We start from the raw sequence: 17,817 nt of genomic DNA, 5'->3' as shown, positions 1-17,817 counted from the left end.
GGTACTATCTTTGTTGCACTTGTACGGTAAATGGGAACTTTGTCCAAGTTTTTCTCGTAAACAAATGGAAGTTATCAAAAAATTTAAGTGCACTTTGCTAGTTCATAGAGTAAAGCATCGGGTCTGTGTCTTTATTTTGCGTTTAGGGCTTTTATTTCAGAGAAAAGCTTGGACAACATTATCTAATAACCGTTCTCAATTGAGATTTTCTTACTGTTTGTGCAATAAGACAGTAACAAAGGTAAGCAAAATTGCTGTCAAATTATGAAATTAAATTTTTTGAGAGTTGAATGAAGAATATAAAAATTGAAAAAAATCCGGCTTTACCCGAAATGGAAAGGTAGATGTCTTATATAAATATAATGAAGCTACAATAGTGTAATTAATACTTATTTTGTAAGCTTAAACATGAATTTCAAAGAAATGAGTTATGCCTTATCATTTAGTAGAAGTTATTAGAAGAATAAGCTGCAAAAATAAGCTTCGTTTATTTTTTGTGAAATTTTCGATATCATCAAATTGTATAAAATATGTTTCAAAAAATCAAGTATTACGGTGAAAATTAAAGCTAATCGTCCAAATTGTGAGATATTTTTTACAGAATTGAGTTATCATTTTCCCTTCAAAAGTTATTTAAAGGTAAAGCCAAAAAAATCATTTTTATGGAAATCAACAAAAATTTCAAACACCCACAACTTCCAAACCAATCGCCCGACTAGAATTTCTTCCTGATTTGCCTGAAGTACCATAAGGACCTTATCAGTTTAATATAAGGTTTGCCTTATTAGGGCAAACCTGACAAGTTCCTTCTCAGGACCTCATCAGGATATCCTTATTAAAAAAAAAATTATTTGCCATCAGGTCAACCTGACGAGTTCCTGATCAGGACCTCGTCAGGATATCTCTATTAAAAATGTTATTTGCCATCGGGTCAACCTGACGAGTTCCTGATCAGGACCATATCTGGATATCCTTATTCAAAAAAAAGTTATCGCATTCCTTCAAATATTTCATTTACAGGTTAAAAATTTAAAAAAGTACAAAAGAATATTATATAACAATCACGTCAATCATTGTAGCACAGATTTTTTACTTCTTCATCAGTTATTCTTTGACATCATAATGAATATTATATTTACACTTTCAAGATCACTTGTGTATGTCAGCCCAGTGGATAGCATCGAGGACTTTAAATCGAAAGGACGCAGGTTCGAGCCCAGCAGTTATCGGGATTTTTTCATCAATAAAAAATATCTTTACTTCCTCTAATTAATGCTCTCAATACAATAGATAACATTCTCGATCGAATTAAAATTCTCTTATTTATTTTTTGCAATTTAATATTTTTTTAAAAATAATTACTAATAAGGTAATCCTGATAAGGGCGTGATGAGGATATCCTGGTAAGGTCCTGATAAGGCAATCCCGACAAGGACCTCATGGGTCTTAAGCGTTACATCCATATCAGGATCCTCGTCACGATACCCTGATCGGGAGCTTATTTGAAATAAGGTTAATCCGATAAGGACCTCACCAGGCCCTTATGAAAAATTCTAGTCGGGCGACCGATTGGGCTCATCTTTAAACTTGATCAAAGTAATCGTCCAATAGATAAGTGTATAAAATATCATTGATCCGTTAACAATTGCGGGCGCTATCGTGATGACAGGGCGCGTTATATCGTATATATAAACTTTTGAGTGGATGGTATTTTTTGACTCTACTAGGTAAAATAAGATATATGGTGGCAAAATTTTTTGATAATTCGATCATGAGACTCATAGCAATAGTCCGATTTCTAAAGAAATCTACCTTGAAACAAAGGGTATGAAATCGCAATTTATGACTTCAACCATAATTATCGAGCAATTTGAACTACCCTCGCATAATATTTCGAAAATTGAGCTCAAAATCATATCTACTACTAAATTTATGCACGGACCACTATACTCTTCTGCTTTTCTTAAAAATTGATTTTTATGTTTTTTTTATAATATATACTCCATTTTGCCTGAAAAATGAAAAAAAAATGTTTAGGACAATTAGAAGTTCATCTTATGTTTATAAATTGAAGTAAAAAGTAAAAGACAGCGTATTCAGAAAAAAAAAGAAATAAAATTTTTTTTAGTCTCCCTTATTTGACCCTCTTCTATATATATTTATAGATATATAAGTGCCATTATTTTTTTATTTATTGTTATAATACGATTAAATATTAATTTATAAATTTTTATTGCATCATTACTATCATTTCCGAGTTGAGTTATCTTATATATCCTTAATCTGTACACATATATATCCGTTAATTCACATATATATACATAGGTGGATATATTATGCACCCAATTTCACATTGATTCCATTAATCTTCGATTCACTTGGGGATTGAACGTGATCATCGGCTTACACATTTATCCCTCCTACTCCAGACGTAAATATTTTATGAACTTTTGACCTTAAGACGCATATTGTCAAAAATATTAGAATAATAAAAGATAAAATCATAAAAAGAACGAGTCTTTCAACTTTACTTTAACCTGTCACTATAACAACAACATTTTTCTTCTATTAAATCCAGCCTTCATAAATGTATTCTCTTATTCTCTCATTCATTTTTATGCACTCGTCTCACTCTTTGTCATCTCTTTTATTTTGTATAGTTTTTTTTTTTTTTTTTTTTTTTTTTTAAGACACAGCTTGTAAATAAGATATGTATTTCTCGCCTCGAGAGTGACGAGAAACACTAGGGTGAGAGTTTGCATTTTTTACCGCCATCATACGTTTATCACACACTTATTTGTTCAAGTTGTTTGCGTTTAATTTTATGACAGTTTTTAATTTTTATTTTATTTTAATCTCTTACTATTCCTGCCTAGTACCTTTTTTTGTTTTCTCTACCCCCCAGTGAGGTTTTCTTTGATACTCTGTAAAGTGAGATAATCGCAAATTGACATTTAATTCGTCTCAGTCGTTCCAGTAGCGGTAAAGTTTAAACCACAAAATGAAAAATTTGTTTTAAGTTTACATAATTTAGCTATTTATCAAATGGAATTTTATGTTTTCATTTTAAAATATTTGAGTCTCATATAAAATATAGTTATACAAATACCTGGGTCTAAATTTCAACCGTAGATTTAATGTACTTGCATTGAAATCGCAAATTGGACCTTTGAAGACGTAAATGAATATTAAAACCTGCTTTTCAATGTATTCGAAGTACAAAAACGTACATAAGACGTTCGCAATTGTAAAATGTATATAGAACCTACACTGCAAAAAAAAGTCTGAGCGACCTTTGTCTCTGCGTACATTTAAAATACGGTGTTATGATCATTTACGTCTTTAAAAGTCTAATTTACTATTTCAACGTCGACTACGTTTGATCTACCATTTAAATATCGACTGGAGAAGTAATATAAAATATATATTTTATATTTATAGTTTGATTAAATATTTTAATCTTTTATTAATGATCTCTTTGATCTCATAAAATTTTTTTCACATATCTCGAATATAAATTTAAAATTATTTTAGCATACATTCAATAAAAATCAAATATATGAATGATGAAAAATAACTCAATTAAATCAGAATATTAATATAGTTCAAATACAATAAATTACGAAATTTTTATACTAATTATTATAATTTTATAATAATTATATACTAATTAAATTATTTAGTATTTAAATTTTAACTCAATCAAATATTTATATCCATGATACAAAATTGTTTTGAAAAGATAAAAAAAAAATGCAGGTTAATTTAAAAATAATTCATAAAAAAAATTATGCAAACACACACACATATAAATATGAAAAAATGAATCAATTAATTTTCTAATCCAGCGTATATAATCTGTCAAATGCATTCAAGCCCTAATAGTCTATTGGGCGGGCTCCGGATAATAAGGTTTCTCATATATACTTAATCACAGTAAGGTCCCTGATTTGGCATTTGTAATCGGGTAAATAAGTTTAAGCCTGACTAGTTGCCTGTGTGGGCTTCCAACAATATGGTTCCGATATTTGCTTCCGATTGGGTTTCTGACAATGCTCATAAAATTTGGGATATGTATTTAATCCTGGCCAGTTACCACGTCAAGCTTACGACAATAAGGAAACTGGAGCCTGTCCTGACCGGAGCCTTCATAAAAGTTATAAATGGGATGCTGTTTGAAAATCCGGCAATTAGAGGTATTTAAATTCTATTTCCGTTCGCGGTTCGAAAAATTGGATGTAAGATTTCAAATTGTATGAATTAAATAAAAAGAAAATCAAAACTATTATTAACAAAGAATCCATAATTCCGGCTGCATTTGGCAAAAACAGTATCGATTAGTGTTTTTTAATTTTTGGACACTTTCTGAAAGTCGATTCAAAAACAAAAAAAATAATCCTTTATTGAATAATCGTGTAGCTTTTTTTTTTGTTTGTGAAAATCTAAAAATTTAAATATCATTTTGGTTAATTTTTTTAAAAATCGTTAAACTGAGTATTGGTAGAGATAAGAGGCTTAAAATTTATATAGGAGCTTTTTCAACACATACGATAATAAATCTAAAAATCAATTACATTCGAAATAGCCGAAGAAAAAAACTGTTGATTCAACGATATATACATAAATATATCTATTAAAACACTCAGATATTGAGGATTTGAGTGACATATTAATTAATTTAGTTGAAGTAAACAATGCGTGAGTATGTATGCATAAATAAATTTAGAAACTGTTTATACAATAATCCAAGCATCGATTCTGGTCGATTTATTTTTCTGCGTTAAATCTATATATCGTCATGAATATACTATTCGGAATGTTGAACGCCTGGTTGTAATTTGCTTATCACACGGCAACTCACACAATATTTGTTGACTTGCCTCTATATCCCGATTCGTGTTTACCTACCGCTTCAGGCTTCGATATATTTTGTTTCTCTCCCTTTTTCTCGCACCCACATGCACCGGAACTCCCTTTCTATATTTTTTCATTTTATTTGCTTTTTTTTCTACTCTTCATCCATTTAAATATTTATGATGGACAATTTAATCGAGATATTTGACCACAATGAAAGTTTAACATACGTGATTTAATGACAAAACCCTATGCAATTAGTATTTAAATTTTTTATTATTAAAATGATATAATTTGAGAATTTAATTACTTTTTAGTAATGAATGGTTATTATTTTTTTTTCACTCGCATAGAGATAATGCTATTGAATAATGGATCTTTTAGAAGCGTCAAAGGATGTTATATAATTGTATCAAATACAAAATTTAACTGCCCCGGAATGTATAAATAATATTCTTTAAATATTTACAAATGTAATCAAGTATATGGTTGTGTAATAAATTTAATTTATCAAGTTCAATTTAATATTTAATGGAAGATAAACTGACCTTTCAAAGGATAAACGGATGAGCTGTTAGTAAAAAATCTAATTTAAAGTATATAGATGTATAAAAAAAAAGGAGTTGACCCTGGAGGTCAGACTTTAAACTTTCTGCTGTCGTCGAGTTCATAAAGAAAAAAAAAGAATGTATATGTTTATATATATACGGTGCAGGGAAAAAGGGGCCGCTAAAGAAATGATGGATTTTTGCGCATTTGAATACAGTCGATCTTTTTTTTGACTTCCATTTGAAATAATTAAAAAAAATTTCCGGTCGCCATAAAAAAACAAAATTTTTTCGAGTGGCCAAAGCGGACCAGCCTCAAAAAAAGTTAAAAATAATTTTTTTTTATTTAAAAACAAAGATTATAATAAAATTGTTTATGTCTAATCTAATTGAAAAAAGAAATTTGCAATACTGTTAGTAAATAAAGATGCCGGAACCAAAAAATTATGAAAGATAAATAACTTCGATAAATTTTAAATATATCGAAAAAGGCACTCTGTGTATTTTTTGTGGCCGACAAAACATTAAATCAACTTAAAAAAATATTTTACCAAATTTTTAAGGTGATCTAACTTACTCACCCTTCCCCTATATGCCTTTTTGCAGAAAAATTTTTTTCGTATTCATTGTTAAAAATAATTTATCACAAACTAAAAGAAGAACTAATCTTGAAGTAGAGTTAACATAAAATTACTAAGGTCACTCGGAACTTTTCGAATATTCTTTATAGAACTACAGATACAATTATTTTGTTTCATTTATTGTTATTTTTTACTATTAATAAATATTTTGATGGACTTATCGATCGTTTAAACGCTATATTGTGATGTAGAGCGTAGAATTATAGTCAACATGGGTAACTTTGGCCTGTCAGAGTATCATTTTCCGCTCCAAAAAATAATATTTAGACATGACATAAATAATTTTTTTTTTATACACGTAATCAGTATTTTTTCGCACGTACGTTATATAGTAAATTACTATTGAAAGTCAAAAAAAACGAAAAAAAAATTTGGGATGACCCATTTCACTCCTATATTTATTATATTTCCTCAATAATAAATGTTGAAATACAAATATATATTTATGTATAATATAATAATTTATAATCAAAATCAATAATAATTTTTATTCAGATATTATTCAATTATTTTCATGAATAAAATATAATTTTGAAAGAGTTGAAAATTCTAAAGATCTTTTCATCTTTTTTTAAATTTTCTGGAAAGGTCAGAAACTAGACCATGGTCAGTTGCTAGGATTTTTACTTTAGAGAGTATAAAGAAATAAACTATAATTCAATTTTTTTTTTGTATCAAACTTGTTCATAAATATTAAAAAGAAAATTTTTGAGTTTTTTCGAGAATTGAGTAAAAAAGAAAAAATTGACAGATTATGTATGAAGATAAAATTTTATGTAGCTTGTTCATTTTTATTCATATTGTGTAGAAGTAAGAGGATTTGAAACAAATAATAATCAAGTAATAGGAGGATACACTAAAGAAAAGATTTTAAAAAAGTGAAAATGATTGTGTAAGTTTTCTCTACAACAATACAACAAGAAGAGCTTGTTCTCGCTGTCGGATTAGATTCGACGATGAGAGCAAAATGAAAACTTGAAAAGCAGAGATGCAATAGTCTACTTGAATGAAAAAATCCCTTCTTCTTTTCCTCGAGCTTTATTTTGTAATAAAAAATTTTTCACTTTTATACATCATATTAACCCGAATAAAAAAACAATACAAATCAATTTTACTTCTATTGATATTAATGAAAGGAAGATTTAATCCTCTTAGTTTCTGAACCAATAAAATTAAATTAAACACATCTATTCAGAATTTTCATCTTAATATTTGCCGATTTCAACGATTTCTTTTACTATAACTTATCATTAGGGACAAGATTTTTGCCTTAACTTCGAAATGAATGGTTCAAATGTTTAATATTAAGGCGAAAAAATTGGTCTAAAAAAAAAACTTTTCAAACAAAAGTTGTAGAAAATTTATTTTTATAAAAAAAATGTCTCTTATGATTTATTTATACGACCGGTATTTTCACCGTAATTCCAAAATTGAGATTCAAAATGAATGATTCAAATTTTTATAAATGATGAAATCTTAATTTTGAAATTATGGTGAAAATATTGGTCGTATGAAAAAATCATAAGAAACATTTTCTCTAGAGAATAAAATTTTCTACCACTTTTATTGGAAAAATTTTGTTATACGATCAATATTTCGATTGTAATTCCAAAATTTGACACCATTAATTATTAATTGTTATTTTTAAATAAAAGCAAAAATCCTGGTCCTACTTATCATTTTTTTCAATTTCCCGCGAAGAAAATTGGAAATTTAAAAAAAAAAAGAAGTTATTGGTTTCGGTCCGATTTTCGAAAACCGATTTTTCAACAAATCGAAGTTTTCCTGAATATTTTCATCAAAATGTCTTATGTGTGCATGTACAAAGAAAAAAAAATTTTCAAGTGAAAGTAAATATTCTTAATTTCAGAAAATTTTTTTGAAAATTTCAACTTTTTCGGATAAAGTAGAACTCTCCTCTGACCAAAACAAACTCTCTTGGCTCAACAAATCTTGACTTGGTTCCCGCAAACGTTTGTTTTCAAAAGAATTTTCTTAACTTAAGATAACTTTTTTTCCGTGTACGAACGCACGTTTTTCATATTTTTTTTCTCCAAATAAACCTGGTGGTAAACTAAAAATATTTCATTTCTCCATATCAACATACAAGTAAAAAAAAAAATAAAAAAAAAAATTAAGCTTGAAATGTATTTTTTAAATCTGCTGTAATTAAGTATAAAGAAAAAAAATTATAGGAATGGTTTCTATGTGGTACTAGAAAAAACCATTCCTTTGCGGCTGTATAGGATTACACTCAAAAAACGAGTGTGTTTTTTAATCACATTTAAGTAGGGTACATTTATAGCATACATGAGCATAAATGAAAGTAACTTATAACACGTTATCTAGTCATCATTAAGTCCATGTATTTTGAAAAAATGAATCATGAAATATACTTACTTTCTAAACATGAATTACTGAAAATAATTGAATATTCACTAATTTAGAGCGAGAATCGAACCACTTTTTGAAATATTTGGTTCGATTTGCACTTAGAATTAGTGAATATTCACTTATTTTCACTAATTCATGTTTAAAGTGTATATATTTTTATGTATGTCATTTTAGTAAAAAAAAATCTGCTGCTTTTCCGACTGATAGATAGTGATTTTTCTTTTTTTTTTTTTTACTGTGTAACAATAAATTTCATTAAAGATGAGAAAAAAAAACAGTACATACAGCTGGGAAAGCCGGCGAGGCATCTCAATATTATCCCTCGCTTACCGCTGTGATAGGCAATTATGCACGCGGGTCAAAATGTTCTAACTTTTTTATTAGCAAAATAAATAATTATTTAAAAAATTTAACTGGAAATAATTTTTGAGTCAAAAAAATTTTGACTGTGCAATAATATCTATTTCAACCAGTAAAAAAATCATTAAAAATGCATTCGAAAAATTTAATAAGTTTATTGATCGTGACCTTTTTTGTTGGACCTAACATACTATTTTATTATTAAAACATTTTTTTATTAAAAATAAATTCCAATGTAAATTTATATAAAATTTATCCATGAAAATTGAAATTCCTGTTAGACTTTAAGAAATTCGTTTTTATTTCTGTATTAACTTTTATAAGATAATTAATTAAAAATTTTATGACGTATTTAACTTTCATTGAAATTAATACGTACAGAACGATCGTAGAAGAGCTCCATCACGGAAACCCTAAAAATTAAAAACTTTCATGTTTTGCACGTGATTCACATGAGAATACGTTACTTGAAATTTGAGTTTCAATTATACGAATAATAATAATAAAAGATAACTATATAAATAAATTGAATAATTTCTTAACTACACAAAAATTTTTTCTATAATTTAAATATTTAATAAACATTCATATGAAAAAACATCAACTTTTAAATTAGAGATACATTCGACTCATTTTTAATGCACTTTTAATCCCACAACACCACATGTAATTATTCTGTCGTATGGTTCTTTTCATAACTTTTTTGTACTACTGTCACTTGTGGGTTTACTTTTATTTCATCTTGCTCAGCTTTCAGCATTAAACATAGCGAAAAATCTTTCAAATTTATTTTAATTATACTCATTTAAGTTATTCATTCTAATTACAACAGTAAGTAACATGATTTTAAAATTGAATTTTTTTTTAGTTAACCTGAGTAATTCTTTCTCTAACAGAATGATAAACCTTCCCTCCTCTCCACTAAAATTATACTTGAGCTTTTTCTTTAATACCAAATATGATACTTTTGGCTATTAAATAATCTACTGATTACGTTTATAAAAAAAAAAAATTAACCATCCTATATGTTATATTTATTTTTTAAGATGGACAATATGTTACTCTGATGCACCGGATTTTTAACCTGATTTACCCAGGAATTAACATTACAATGGGTAAAATGGGTGTCCAACTATTTTTTTTTTTTACGGTCTAGAAGAACAATATGAATACTGGGGGTATTCGGGTCACCCAAAATTTTTTTAAACTAATTAAGCTTTTCAAATTTTTTAGGGGCTCATTTTGCTCGACAGTAAACTTTTTTTAATGACTCAATCATATTGTTACATTATAAAAAATCAGGAGCGAACTCGTAATTTGTTTTAATCCGCATTCACTCTAATCCAAAGCTTTTATGTTAAAATAAAGTCTCCTTCGGAGTGAATTTTACTCCGAGAGGATTAGATAAATAAAAAGTCACCCTCTCCACATTAACTTTGGATTTAATCCTCGTTTACTCCAAAAAGTATTTTACAGTGTATCAAATGCTTATTCAGGGAAATTGCTGACATTTTTTTCCTAGAAAGCTAAATCTATCCCCTCCTTCATTTTCCGGTATAAAATTTACAATTAAATAATTTATTCATCTGCTCGATAATAGATTTCGAAAATTTATGAAATTTTTATTGTAAAGCCTCAGCTGCGAAGTATAAAAAGTCTGGATTCCTCTCAATAGTAACGACCTCGCATAAACACCCCTAACACGCTTGATGACACACTTATTTCCGGAGTGTAGTTACTTGAATAATAGGATTTACTTTCACAATATCTAGGATCTTTCTTATCCCCGTGGGTATAGTTGCTACGTTATATTAATATTAAATTATGGGAATAATTCTTATGATACCTTGGAATAATTCATATTTATTAGACTGTATTATAGCATCATTTTCTTTCATGCTTACTCTTTAAAATCTTTGCTTCTATACATTAAAAATAATATCTCTCAAAGTAGGGGAAGGGGAAGGGGGCAAAAGGGGTAGGGTAGGCAAAACGGAGTACGCCCAAAATTTGATAAAAAAAATTTTATATTTTGAATGGTTTTTAAATATTCCAAAATCACTTCTGTAAATATAATTAAGCGTTACTTTGAATTTTTATTGGTAAAATTTTTAAAAAATCAATTGTCAGTTAAAAAATATTAATGACGTTTGTTTTATGATAAAAACTATTTAAAATTTTTTTTCTTCTTTTGTATCCAATAAACATGTAAAATATAATTTTTCTTCATGTAAATTACTTACAAAAAAATTCAACTTAATCAAATTCGTTTAAAATCCAGAAAGTTTTTTTTTTTACCTTTTTTAGGGGGTACCTCTAAAACCCCTAAAACCCCACTTTGCCTGCAGAAATGAAATTTTTTTTTTTCAACGGTAACTGAAAATTTCTTCTATTTACTTTGAATATCATTAAAAAAAAAAAAATACTTAGCGTATTTGAGTTCCCGAAAGCTTAGTATTTCCTTAAGTACCCCCTTTTGCCTCTCCCTCTCCTATATCACATGATTAACAATTAATAAAAAAAATCTGAAAACCGCCTGACTCTATAGAGTATACGGCCAGCCCCGAAACTTGCTCTTGGACTCGAAAATACTATTGTTAATATATTTTTGCTTAAATTCAAGTAATAATGTACCTAAAGATCGGAATGTTGTTCACAGAACGAAAGTAAAAGTAAAAAATCTACTGAATCTAGATTTCTGAAACGTTTTGCACGTCAGCCGAAAATTGCAGGCCACCCCCCAACTACCCCTTAAGTCGCTTTTAAATTCAAATTACTTACATTATTTTCATTTTCGTTGCGTGAAAAATGTTCCGATCTTCAGGTACATAAGTAATAAACAATAACAAAAAAAAAAAAATAAATAAAGTAAATCGTTGTTTTTTTTATTTTATATCAGCAATATCTTTAGAAATAATGAACCAATTTTGACGTTTAAAAAACCATTCGACACAATTTTCAATCTCTAACATTAAAAAAAGTTTTGAAACATATAATGAATAATATCATATGTTATTCGAGAAAAATGAAGTAAATCGTTATTTTTTCCCGAGTCAAAAAACAAATTCTAGTTTAATCCTCAAAAGTCTCCATTTCTTTGATGTTTTATATGCTGCCTAGAAAGTAACTCTACTTTCATACTGAAAATCCGCGATGGTAATTATGAGGTCTAAATGCGAATAATTTATCGATTTAAAATTATAAGTAAGACCACAAAATCCTCAACGAATGAAAAGTTATTTTTCGGACACTGAAAAATTTTATGTAGAAAAAGGGAGGGGAGAGAATACGTCAAATGAGACTTTTGAGGCTCAAATGCGGATAACATTATTCCTTGATGTGTTGAGTATTTTGAGGCTCTAATCCAGATACTGTTATTCAAGTTTAGTCCTCAAAGTGGTAAAATTGGTCATAACTACCACTTTGAGGACTAAACTACACAGTAAAAAATAATGTGTATCTGTGTTAAAAACGGTCCGTGTTAAAATTTTTGTGTTGATTATTTTGTGTCAAATCAACACAATTCTCTGGGTTACTTTAAAATGTTTAATCGATTTACTCTTCAACACTTTAAAAGGTGTTACGTAGTATAAAAATCGATATTATCATCATTTATTAAGTGTTACTTTTAAATCAACACAAAAAAAGTGTTGAAATTTCAACACAGACTATTTGTGTTGAAATTCAACACAAATAGTCTGTGTTGAAAAATAACTCAGATATTGTGTGGACTGTTTCTAACATACAGATTGTGTTGATTTTAACACAATTTTTTACTGTGCAGGATAACTTTTTATACTGTTATCAATCTTAAAATTCTAAATTGATTCTCAAAACCCTCATTGAGAACTTTGAGACTTAAATCCGAATTTATTTTTTGACTCAGGTTAACTTTCCGCTAAGAAAATTGAAAATTTTCAAAAAAATGAAAGTTATTGGTTTCGGTCCGATTTTCAAAAACCGAGTTTTCAACAGATCTCGACGTTTTGAGGCCCTAAGATGCTATTCTGCCAATTTCAAGATGATGTCCAAGTGTATGTATGTACGTATTTAATATGTCATTATGGATAAATATTTTCTAAATCTCTCCACTATTGGTGAATCTGTCATATCATTAGTTTCTCAAACAATAAAAAATTTTATTTTGTATTTGAAATACAATTCGACTTGTGATACTTGAAAAGTTAAACTACTTTTTTTTTTTAATACGACTCAACATTGAAAAAAAACTTAAACCGATAGCGTTGTTGTTTTAACACCAATAATCTTAACACCGAAGCAAGGCGAGCTTAAAGCTCTTTTTTAAGGTTTTTTTTTTACAGCCTAGTCATCGTGAAATTGTAAAAAATAATAATTCAAATTAATGATATCAGATACATTAAATTATTACCATTAATAACATGAAACTAATTGAATTGTATTATTAGAATAGTGAGTGATGTTAAAACAAAAACAACAATCGCTCAACAAAGTAAGAAAGATGATAATAGCAGAGTAAGAATACAAGAGAGTAAGAGTAAGAATGAGTAAGCGAGTGAGTAAGTAAAGACACTGACAGTGGTAATGAGAGAGGAGGACAAAGAAAGATGGTGTGCATTCAACTCATCCGATCTTTACCGTGAGAGCGCACAAAATGCCGCCGTCGTTTAGCGTTAATTAATTTGACGAGAGAAATAAGCGGCGAGGATACTACTGTCATGTTGTAGAGACTGTTGGTTGGGAAAACAATAGCTTAGTATATTATATATACCAGTGTATAAGTTTGATCAAATTCATTATCTTGAATAACATCAACACTGTTCAATATTCATAACTTTTTTTTTTAAATAAAACGAGTAAAAAATCGTTCACTATTGAAAAAAAATAAAAAAAACAACGTCGACTATTTTAAAAAGCATATTGAGTGATACAGACTGTAACACGCGGTCCGATCATGCATTAACTTGCACTACTAGCTCATACATTTTTATATTTATAATACCATCAGCCTACGCTAATCAATAAAATTTCCCGTTCATTAACAACAAATTTATTCAGCTTTGTTTAATTATTATTTTAATATAAACTAATAGCGTCATTAGTTTTTATAAATAATTTTAAAAATATAATAATTTTTTTATATAGTAAATAAATTAAGTCAATTAAATTTTTTTCCGGACGAAATAAAATTGTTTTTTATTTTTATTAATTTAAATAATTTTAATATTCATATTAATTGAAAAAAAAAATGAAAAAGTTCATTTATTTTTTCGGCTTAATTAGTTTCCATAAATAATTTTAAAATAATAATTGAGACGAAAAAAAAAATAAATAAATTTAAATTGTTGACACAAAGTCATAAAGAAAACAATTGAATTTTCTCTGGTCTCGGGTATCTAGTATCTAGCAATCCAGGTTTTCATTTTACGTGTATTTCCTGGGCAAAGATGCCAAAGCTTCGAAGAAAGGAAGTTACGAGGAAGTATAGCCGAGTGAATTGCAATAACGGCGTCGAGACGTCTGGAGCGTAATGCCTGATAGCTAAACCACGTCTCAATAATCGTGTAATAACAAAATTTATATCACAATAATTAATTACCATTACAAGTGCCATCATATAATTAACTAGTAATTCACCATATAATTTAACAATAATATTAATAATAACATTAAAATAAATATTTATGATAAATCACAAAACACAAACACACCTTTTTGAATATAGTTCACACTTGGTTTAATAAAATTTAAAAAAATGTTTAATAAAAAATTTTATTTATTTAACTACTTAATATATTTATTCCGTAGATTATTCTCTTTGAGTGTGTCGTACAGGATTAAAGCTTTCTCGTCATCTCATCCTCGACTGGGTGAGAAACTAGTGCCAGTGGGAAATGCAGAGGCGACGCGTGGGCAGTGAAACTGACGGTGCGGATATTGCAAGGATAACGAGTACGACATACCAAGGACAAACATTATTTAAACTACTTTATTGATATATTTATCTATATTTTTTTTTCATTTTAATTTTAATTTTTTATTTTTTTTGTAAAAAATTTTATTTAAAAAATTTTTAATAAATTTCCTCGGTATCTAAATTGTTTATTTAAAAAATTTATTTAAATTAATAAAGTATTTATTAAAGTTTAAATTTATAACAACAATAATAACACGTGAGTAACACAAATAGCACGTTTAAAAAATGTTCACATAAATATAAAATGATTTAATCACACAATTCACACACGCATAATCACATGCACACATTGCTTTTTGTACGGTAAAAAGCAAACCGAAGCGCGCTTAACAGTCGCCGCGGTAAAACTACTGGGGATTTCTGGTGCTTTAGAGACCCGGCCGGGTAGCTCCCATGGCAACCCTACTACCCACCGAGCATTTCTCCTTTTCTATCCACCCCTACCAGCATACATTTGCTATCCTACTATTCTCACCCCTGCGATGTCTCGTTTACCCCCACCTCCTTAAATTCCGGTAAGCATTTTGGCCCCCACTATGACAACAAACCTTATCCCCACTGTACGATTCAACAGAACCCTACTTTTCATTTCTAACGCATAACGGACAAACGAACGAACGAACGACATAAACGCCATCTGCAATCACAATTTAACCTGCGCGGTAAATTCACGCGCGCATGTGTGCCAATATATGGATATGTATAGTAATATAAAATCAAGTAGAGGTGATGAAGAAGATGATAATAATAAAGTAGAAAAATAGGCAAAATAAGAAGATAGAGTATAAGAAAAAAGATAAAAAAAAGGAAATGATGGAAAAAAAAAAACAAATTGGAAAAAAGCTCGTGGCGGCATTCAAGCTGTGAATCTAGCTCTCGTATATCCGCGAGCTTTCGAGTGTCTATGCATCACTAAAGCCATAAGAGCTTTCATTGACCTTTGCAGGCAGGCAAGCGAGCGAGCGAAAGCTTTCACTCACCACGCGTTTTCAAACTCTTGGGCTTTTTCCAGCGGCTAAACTTATTTATTTTTAGGCGGTTTCCTAGTGAAGCGTTAAGAAGTTTTCTAAGGGCGAAGAAATACAAGAAGTTTGGGGTGAGTGGGTGGCCAGGAAGTGAAGAAAAGTAGAAAGAGGAGAACGTTAAGAAATGGAAAGAGATTTTTAACCCGATGGCGTACACGTTTTAGTTGAGAAATTCGTTTTTTGGGTTGATGATGTGAGTAATGATTATGGCGAGTGTTTTGTTACTTTCTTTGCTCTTTGTCAAGTTTTTCTTTTCTTTTATTTGAATGAGTGGCTGCCGGGTCGTAAAGTCTGCCTAAGAGATACGTCTGCGTTCATTAGCTTGAAAAGTCACATGCAGATTGTTGAAACTTTTTTTTTCTTTTTTTTTTTTTTATATTTATGCAGAAGGAATTTTTGTTTTAATTAACACAAATTGCGTGACATGGTCTAAACTGGTTTAATGAAACTTTATATGTCTAACTAAAGTTAGATGGATTAAAGTGTCTGGAATAATTTGAAAAATGCATCAAAAAAGATCATTTTTACTCTTATACATATAATTATTAGCAATTTATTAATTTATAATAAAGCCATAGGTTACTAAAATTTGGCAATAAACAGTATTTTTATTTTTGTTTGTAATTGTAAACAAAAAGAATTAGAAAGTAACTATTATACTGATAGAGGGATTTCTTAGCATTTAAAAAGATTTCTTAGTATTTAAGAAATCATTTCTTTGTATTTAACAAATATTTTTTACTATTTAAGAAATATTTGTTAAATACAAAGAAATGATGTTTAAGAAATGATTTTTTAAATATTAAGAAAAATTAAATGCTAAGAAATCCTTCTGTCAGTGCACACGATTATTATGATAATATTAACGAACGAATGATGAATTTATAGCAGCTTCAAACTAAATCCATGAAGATAATCAAGAGAAAAAAAATTTAGATTAACTTAATGTTAAATAATAACAGTATCTAGCTGCCACTCAACTTTTTATTTGCAATTACTTTACCCATTGATTATTTAAATAAATTCTTCTGGTTGAATTTCTGTTATAATTGAATTCCATTATTTTTTTCGTTATTGATAGGGGAAGAGTGGGCAAAACAAGACCGAGTGGGCAAAGTGACCGACCCGAAAATTTTGTAAAAAACTTTATCTTTCGAAAATTATTTTCAACCATCATTTATGACTCTTAATATAATTGTTTCACAATTTCGGGTGTCCCAAAGATTTTTTGCATTTTTCGCAATTTTTTTTTATCTTGAAAATTATTTTTCTCAATTTTTATTTTCAAAATTATTTATTAAATGGCATCAAAAAATACACACAGTGTCTTTTTCACTAATTTTAAATTTTGAAAAAGTTATTTATCTTCAATATTTTTTTTTTTTTCAGCGTCTTTGTTTACTTATTGAATTAAAAATCACTATCTTCACTTGAATAAAGTATAAACGATTTAATCATATTATTTAAAAAAGAAAAATTATTATTTTTGGAGGGTGGTCCGTTTTGGCCGCTCAGAAAAAAAATCATTTTCATGGCAACTGGAAACTTGGTTTAATTACTTCGGCGTATTTGGATGCACGGATATCCATAATTTCTTTAATAGTCCCGTTTGCTCGCCTTTCCCCTATTCATATTATTACGTAAAAAAATGATTGATTACTTTGTAAAAACCATTCAATATTTTCGTTTTTAATGAAAGGTAATCGATACCTGTTTTCATTATTTTCTAATTCATACACTAAAGTTAAACAATTGTGAAATATTCTGCAATTTGCTCAACCCTACAACCCCAAATATTTTTTAGGTCATGGTCCAGTAAGTATTTCGATGAAGAAGTTTTAACTACCGATCGCATTAGAAGCAAGAAGTATCTAGAAAGGACTTATACCGAAAATGTCATTATTCATGTACGCAATGATTTATTTTGTACATTATTTTGGGTCTTGGGCTTCACCTAACTCGGGTGTTACTAAGTTATATAATTGATGAGATTTTTTAGACCCTGGCTTATTATTTACAAGTATTAAATGAGTTGAGTA

The 17,817-nt window shown here is 28.6% G+C and overlaps 1 protein-coding gene across 3 annotated transcripts in view; it reads right to left on the bottom strand.

Annotated features, from left to right (window-relative positions):
• Positions 1-17,817, bottom strand: part of LOC130666729 (dipeptidase 1-like) — a 200,668-nt gene that overhangs the window by 158,867 nt on the left and 23,984 nt on the right. The window contains exon 1 of one of the 3 annotated variants that reach the window (XM_057467960.1): positions 14,488-15,078. The exons of the other annotated variants lie outside the window; for them this stretch is intronic. The gene's annotated coding sequence lies outside the window, so the exon portion shown is untranslated. Of the gene's footprint in view, positions 1-14,487; positions 15,079-17,817 lie in introns of those variants that run through there. 3 annotated transcript variants of the gene reach the window in all.

The sequence above is a fragment of the Microplitis mediator genome, chromosome 4, assembly GCF_029852145.1.
Source record: "Microplitis mediator isolate UGA2020A chromosome 4, iyMicMedi2.1, whole genome shotgun sequence".
Taxonomy (NCBI): domain Eukaryota; kingdom Metazoa; phylum Arthropoda; class Insecta; order Hymenoptera; family Braconidae; genus Microplitis; species Microplitis mediator.
Note: the sequence above shows the minus strand (reverse complement) of the source record. Positions and strands in the feature narration are given on the sequence as shown.